This window comes from Natrix helvetica (genome assembly GCF_964273705.1).
Source record: "Natrix helvetica genome assembly, chromosome: 4".
In the NCBI taxonomy this organism is placed as follows: Eukaryota; Metazoa; Chordata; class Lepidosauria; order Squamata; family Natricidae; genus Natrix; species Natrix helvetica.
In genome coordinates, this window is record NC_138550.1 from 99,711,073 (window position 1) to 99,718,477 (window position 7,405).

The following is a 7,405-nucleotide window of genomic DNA, read 5'->3' on the forward strand; positions in this document are numbered from 1 at the left end:
AATGCCGGGAGCAGCCCACCCCTGCCACAGTGCCTCTGTTAGCAAAAAATGGTGCTCACAAGGCCCCCCAACTCTGTTTTCACTGGCAGAGGGTTGCAGGAGGCCATCACAGGCAGAAATGGAGTTCAGAAGTCCGTTTTTGCTGGCACAGCGCTCGAGCCACCATAGGCGCCCCCGACACGAGTGACGTTGAGCTGGCCATGCCCCCTGGTCATGCCCCACACACACCCCAGGTAAAATACAACCATGATGCGGCCACAATGAATGAGTTTGACACCCCTGCTCTAAACCAAAATTAAGTTTCTTATGACGCAGGTATTTCAAATTCTCCCAGTAAAAACAATACACTTAACAATATTTAAATCTGACTGGCTCACATTCATTTTTTTCCCCTTATAAAACTTGTATGGCCTGAATAGATTCAGGCTGATAACACATCCGTGGGATTTATTTTACACTGTACACCAGTTGCTCCCAGTTAGCAGCATCAGGCAGTTGCCTGAGGCATCGCACAATGAGATAGGAAGGCATGGAGGATGTTAAAGGGCCGAGCTTGTGCCACAAATTCCCAGCCACAGCTCTTGTGCTTATCTCTTTTTGGCTGGGTCAAAGGGAGAAAAGTTCATACAGATCTACAAACCAGCTCGCAACATTATATGTTGAAAATCAAACACTAAAATGGCAAACACCCACAAAACTGCTTGCAATTTAAGCCGAAAATAAGAGGGCTTTAAAATGAAACTCTCTTCTTTCCAGCGCTTTAAACTTGATAACATTTTTGTCAGTTGGCTTTTAAGGAAGAACTTTGCCAGAGTTCTTTAAAAAGAGGCAATTGAGGGTAAGATGAAAAAAAAAAAAAAGCGGAGAAACACATTAAAAAATTTTTTTTACCCGGGTGACAATACATACTTACTCATGTATTATTCGATCCCTCCAATCTATTTTCCTTTTTTGTAGCTTTATGTGCAGCTTGCGTTATATGGACTGAGGTGGCGGGAATGAATGTGAAGGAAACATCTCCAGATGGTGACTGTTTTAAACAGGAAGATGCCTTACATGCATGGCATATTTGTAGGGCTATCTTCCTTCTTCCACTGGAAATGAACATTCAGATTAAAGGATGAATGACCTAAGAGAAGCAAACCTTGCTTTCTGAAGCAGACATGTCATTCAGACTCCTATTACGTACTTTTGAACAATACAGTAATCTATTAATAAGCACATGACATAAAGAGACCCTAGAAATACAATTACTGAATCAAAAAAAGTCCTGCAGGTGGTTATTCCCGTCTGAGGCAACAATAATAGCTTCAAGGCATGGCTTACCAGCAGACTTGCAAAATGCATGTTAATATTTGCATGGGGCACAAATGATGTATTTGCATTACTACTTCTTCAGCTATTAGCACAGGCTGAATGCATTTGCTGCATTTGTGCGCTTGAGCAAAACGAGCAGAATCCTTTAAGTCAAAGAAAGCAGTGGCTGCCCTTTCCAATCTGATTTTTCTTAGCTAAAATAAACATTTATTTACAACTTCCCACTGGTTTTTATTTTTCATTCCTTCACCACCTTCTTTGAATAATTGTTGCTGGCATTTTTGAAACACTGACTTTGTCTGCTGGTTAGGATGCATAAATAGCCTCCCTACAAAGCAAACCCCTGCTCTAGAAACTGTTTTGTTTTCAAGAGTTGTCGCTGAGCCAGGAGTGGGAACACACACAGTAGCCCCAAATATTGCTTTTGGCAGTCCTTTGAGCCATGCACAAGGACCATTGTTCACTTACTGGCAACAAGGAAGAGCTGAGAATGTGCAGTTGCTTAGAATGGAGAACATGTTTCTTATCAGGTCATGTCTTAATTGTTGATCCATGTAGATGTAGATGTACAAATTAAGCAGTTGAGCAATTCAGCAAAATAAAGTTTTTGTTGATAAAATGGCACAGAACAATTTGTTAGATGGGAACAGAGATGGTATTCAGCAGGTTCTGACCAGTTTTGGAGAACTGGTAGTGGAAATTTTGAGTAGTTCAGAGAACCAGTAAATACCACCTCTGACTGGCCCCACTCCCATCTATTCTCTGCCTCCCGAGTCCCAGCTGATCGGGAGGGAATGGCGATTTTGCAGTAACTTCATGAGAGAGCATTGTGGACAAGAGTGCAATCAAAGAAGCTGACCATATTACCAAATAGCAATAGCCCTTAGAGCAGGGGTGTCCAAACTTGGGAACTTTAAGACTTGTGGACTTCAACTCCCAGAATTCCCCAGCCAGCATAGCTGGCTGGGGAATTCTGGGAGTTGAAGTCCACAAGTCTTAAAGTTCCCAAGTTTGGACACCCCTGCCTTAGAGGTATATACCACCTCACAGTGCTTTACAGCCCTCTCCAAGCGGTTTACACAGTCAGCATATTTTCCCCAACAATCTGGGTTCTCATTTTACCTACCTTGGAATTACTTACCTTTGAACTGCCAAATTGCAGTCAGCTGGCAGTCAGCAGAAGTAGCCTGCAGTGCTGCATTCTAACCACTGTGCCACTGTGGCTCATAGAATAACTAGTTTGGTGCTATTTTCTCAGCCACACCCGAGAACAGGGAAAAGTTCATTTAGATGTTAAAAACTGTCAAAGTTGACTCTGGTAATGCAGATACCACTCAGTCACTCAAGAGGTCATCAATCCTGCCCTGCAAAAACGTCTCTACGAGGTGGCCTAATGATAGGGGAAGCTGGAATATTGTAATCCCAAAGCATTGGTAATTTCAAGCATGTCATCTGCTGCATGAAGAAATATTAAAGTCTAACTCTATATCTTCAAATTTCTTCATGCGTTTTTACTTGCTCTAAAATCGTTTTCATTTTACATCAGTTAGGTTGGGTTTTTTTTACATATTGAGATCTTAAACTCAATATTTATGTATGTCAACAACCTAGTCATAAGAAAGGGGCAGAAGAAAATGAAGAGAGAGGCATGGGAAACATACTGTATATATAGTTATTATATACTGTAATTGTAAACTCTTTGAATATAATTATTACCTTCAAATTTTGCCTTAACGTTATAGTGAAAAAATATCAGAACCAAAGGAATTTGAATGGTTTAATCAAAAATCTATTTCCTGGATTGGTTTAAAATAGAAAACATACAAGAAATAATTTACTTTGAGAGTAGCTCTCGGTTTAGTCTTAGTAGTGGCAACACTTGATCAGCCTTGACCAAATCTGGGAAGCTAAGCAGTGGCAAGCCTAGTTTAATAGTTGTTTGGGAGACCACTAAGGCATTCCAGGATTATAATTTGGGAAATTGAAAGACATCCTAGAAGGGGATCAAGCCACATGGAAAACGATTTCTATGTGACTGCCAAGAAAGCTACTGTTTATGGATGTGTTCATGAGATTATTAGGAAAGTTAGCTTTCACTGGAATGAATCATTTTCTTCCACCATTTAAAGGGTGAGGAACAGGGCCGGATTTTCCTATAGGCTAACTAGGCTTCAGCCTAGGGCCTCAAAATCAAGAAGGGCCTACATTCAAATTGTTAGCAAAATTAAAATTACACTATTCTAAAAACAGTGAACACTAAAACACTGAACCAAAATAAGGAGAAATTCTACGCATATGACTAATAAACAAACATAAAAATGTATTGGTTAAGATCAACGCGTTCGGCTCATTGGGTCTGTTCGTTTGTATATACTAGATTACACCAAAGTATAGTTTATACGTTCACTGATTGCTATGGCAAATATTGACGTACCTTATGCTACTAAGCTCTGGTTTGTTCTTGCATAAATAAAGTGCAAATTGGTGTAGATTGGAACAGACAAACGAACAGACCTATTGATATCCCGACGTTCGGTTATATTTGTGTTACTTTGATAATATGAAAATATATATATGGTGCTGAGAATAAATGTCCAAATAAGTGTTCTCGACTTTTTTAAATTTATTATCCGTGCCACATTTTTTATAAAGGTTAGTACCAATTACAACATGTTTCTTTTAATATATTGATATATATCACAGTAATGATGTATTTTATTATCTCTCATGCAATTTACAAACTTAAAAATGGGAGGTGAAAGGGCCCCATAAGTGGAATAGCCTAGGGCCTCTTTTCATCTAAATCCGGCCCTGGTGAGGAACTGAAGTTATCTAGACATAATTTTTCTCTCCCATGTTCTAACTCTTGCTAGCATACTCTTTGGTCTAGTCACACAGGGGTGTCAAACTCGCGGCCAGCGGGCCAGAAGCATCACATCCAGGCCATGGCCATCTCAGCTCCATGAAGGGGAAAAACATCGTGAAACATCATGTGACAGCAACATGACGACGCAGGTTTGACCCCAGTGGTCTAGTGGTTAAGGCACTGGACTAAAAGGCAGGAGATTCTTAGTTCAAATCCCGCTTTAGGACGTGAAAGCCAGCTGGGTGACCTTGGGCCAGTCTGTCTCAGCCCAATTCACCCCACAGGATTGTTGTTGTGGGGAAAATAGGAGGTGGAAGCCGTGTTGGATCTGTTTGCTACCTTGAGTTATTTGTAAACATAATAAAAGTGGGATACAGACAAATAAATGTACTTGCTCCTGTTTATGGATACTAGGCTTCAGGATAAATAATCATGTAGGTGTGAGCATTGCTAATAATAATCTATGGGCTGAAAGTCTGCTTGAAAAGTAATGCCAATGTTTTACCAATAGATGGTGCTAAACAGTTGCTCTTGAATCACTTTTTTTTTTATAACTAACCTATAGCTTTATGGAGATAGTTGACAAAGATACTGGAGCTTTTAGACCTGTGAAGAAACTAACAATGAGATTCCTCTTAAACTTTGTTTCAGCTGGACATTAAAAAACAACAACCGAGTTTATATAACTAGAAAAGGTGCAGAAATAATGGCCAAAATAATCACAAGGTTGGAAAAGCCTTAATGTTAGTATTTAATTTTTTTAAAAAAAAAACCTAAATACTGGAGAGGTGGAACCATGATATTTATAAATTCAAGGAGTACATAAAATTTATCTGTCATTCATCTAAATTCTAATGAATAATAATTTTCAAGGAAAACACAATGTCTTGTTCACACACATTGCAAAGTCAACCTGTAGAGTTTGCTCATCACCAGATTGATGGATTTTAAGGGAAATTAAATCCATTCTGGGGAATGTCTTGTGACTGCCATGTTGCAATATATCATACCCAGCATCAAAAATATAAGCACGGTTCCAGCAGAGACTCTTATCCTATTTACTGGCACCTGGCTTTACCAACAAAACAAAATGGTTATTAGACTAATAAAGGATAATTGTAGCTCAGGGTTGAAAAGTGTTATTAGTTTTTTCCTCCTCCAGTTCCTTCAATAACTTAAGACGACATTAAGACCTGACATTGCAGAGAAAATAGGAAGCTATCAGAAATTTGCAGTCCTGCACCAGCACTTCAGAGTTGCATTCAACCTGAAAAACTGCAGATGCCACCTCCCTCTCTAAAAGAGTCCCAATCGGTCCTCTTTTATAGTCCTTGTTGACCAACCACTCATATAATGGTGCTAAAAAATTTTTTTTACAGCCAATTTATGACTTTTGCAGCATCCCTCGGTCATGTCATCTCCATTACAACAGTATGAGTTGTCGTGTGCCTGACCTGTGGGTTCCCCCCTCCCCACTTCCTTCCTTCCTCCAAGAGCAGAGAGATTGGAGAGAAAGAGATTTCAAGAGAATAAGCAATTTGTGTAATGTGCTGGCGGTTCTCAGCCATAGGTTACCAATGCGATCACATTGCATTCCGTGTGCACAAGACAATAAGCACGCACCTGAGCATTCCAAAGGGAATGGTTTTAAGGAGGTAATGAAAAACTGAAGGCGTGAAACTTACCGTAGTAGTCTTCTCAGTTTCAAGCCAGAAAGCGTACTGTTCGGCTTCCCAAGAGCATGAAGCAAACTCCTGGCCCCAACAAAACCCCTTTTATTAATTTACTGTGAATTCTGCTCATTCACTTCCAGCAAAGTCTTTCAAGGCAGGATTTACAGTCACAGACCTTATCTGGCTTGGAGAGTGACAGGTCAATATCTGCAAAACTTGGCAAGGAGTCTCAGAGAGTCACAAACCAATTAAGCAAACTACTTGTCTCCTGCAAACTCCATTCCCCTTTCGCTCCTCTTTTATTTCCTCTGGGAGGGGCCATTCATCGTCCACCTGTGGCCTTACTCCTGTTGACCCATTCTTTAGCTGTTCCCTTCATCTGGCAACTCTGTGCATGCTTACATTGGGAACAGGATCCAGCTGTTCGTCTGCCTCACTGATGTCTGACTCTGAAGGCAGCTGATAGCTGGCATATGGCTCTGGCCCCCTCTCTGCCTCCTACATAGAGCCCTCATCAGAGCCTTCCCCAGACTCCAGGACTGGCCCATGTTCCTCCCCAACCTTCTCACTGTCCGAATCTGCTGCCATCTCCACTGGCTGCTGGTGGGCCACAACACGAAGCTATCTTCACATGATTTCCCATTTAGCAATTGCTTCACTTAGCGGGGGGAGTTGCCAGTCTCCATTAGGACATGAAATGAGGACTACCTGTATTTGTGATATCGTTCAGGCATTAATAGCCACTCAGCCTCCTGTGAATAAAATATGGCTTTCTAGAGTAATGGTTGAGCCAAAAGGCAGGTAAGTGCATTCACTATTATAGATCCTGCATAAATGTTTTTGAAATAATGTTTTATATGGGAATACACTGCATTGCCCTTCAGTTTGATTTTCATTGCAGTTTTGTATTATTATTATGGCTCTTTAATTTTTAAAAGTAGACCTAATCAGTTTATTTTCTGTAAATTAACTGAAATTGATCCTACTCAGGATTTAAAAGTAAAGACACAATGTAATAATTAGGAATAAGGCTCCCGCTTTCTTATTCATCCTCTATAAATACAAGAACTATTCATTAACTTATTTATAGCATTTTCTTTTGTTTAAATATGAGGTTATTTCAATTGCATCTTGATTTATACTGCACACCCCCATTCCAAGTTCAATGGTTCTGAATTCCTGGATTTTTTAATGTGTTTATTGTTTTTTTTTAAGGAATATAGATAGTTCTCTTTCAATAACCACTTATTCAGAAACTTTTATAACATATGAATGGTGCTCAGTGTAAAGGTAAAGGTTCCCCTTGCACATATGTGCTAATTGTTCCCAGTTCTAGGGGGACAGTGCTCATCTCCGTTTCAAAGCCGAAGAGCCAGCGCTGTCCGAAGGCATCTCCATGGTCATGTGGCCAGCATGACTAAATACCGAAGGCACACAGAACACTGCTACCTTCCACCAAAGGTAGTTCTTAATTTTTCTACTTGCATTTCGAACTGCTAGGTTGGCAGAAATTGGGACAAGTAATAGGAGCTCACTCCGTTATGTGGCG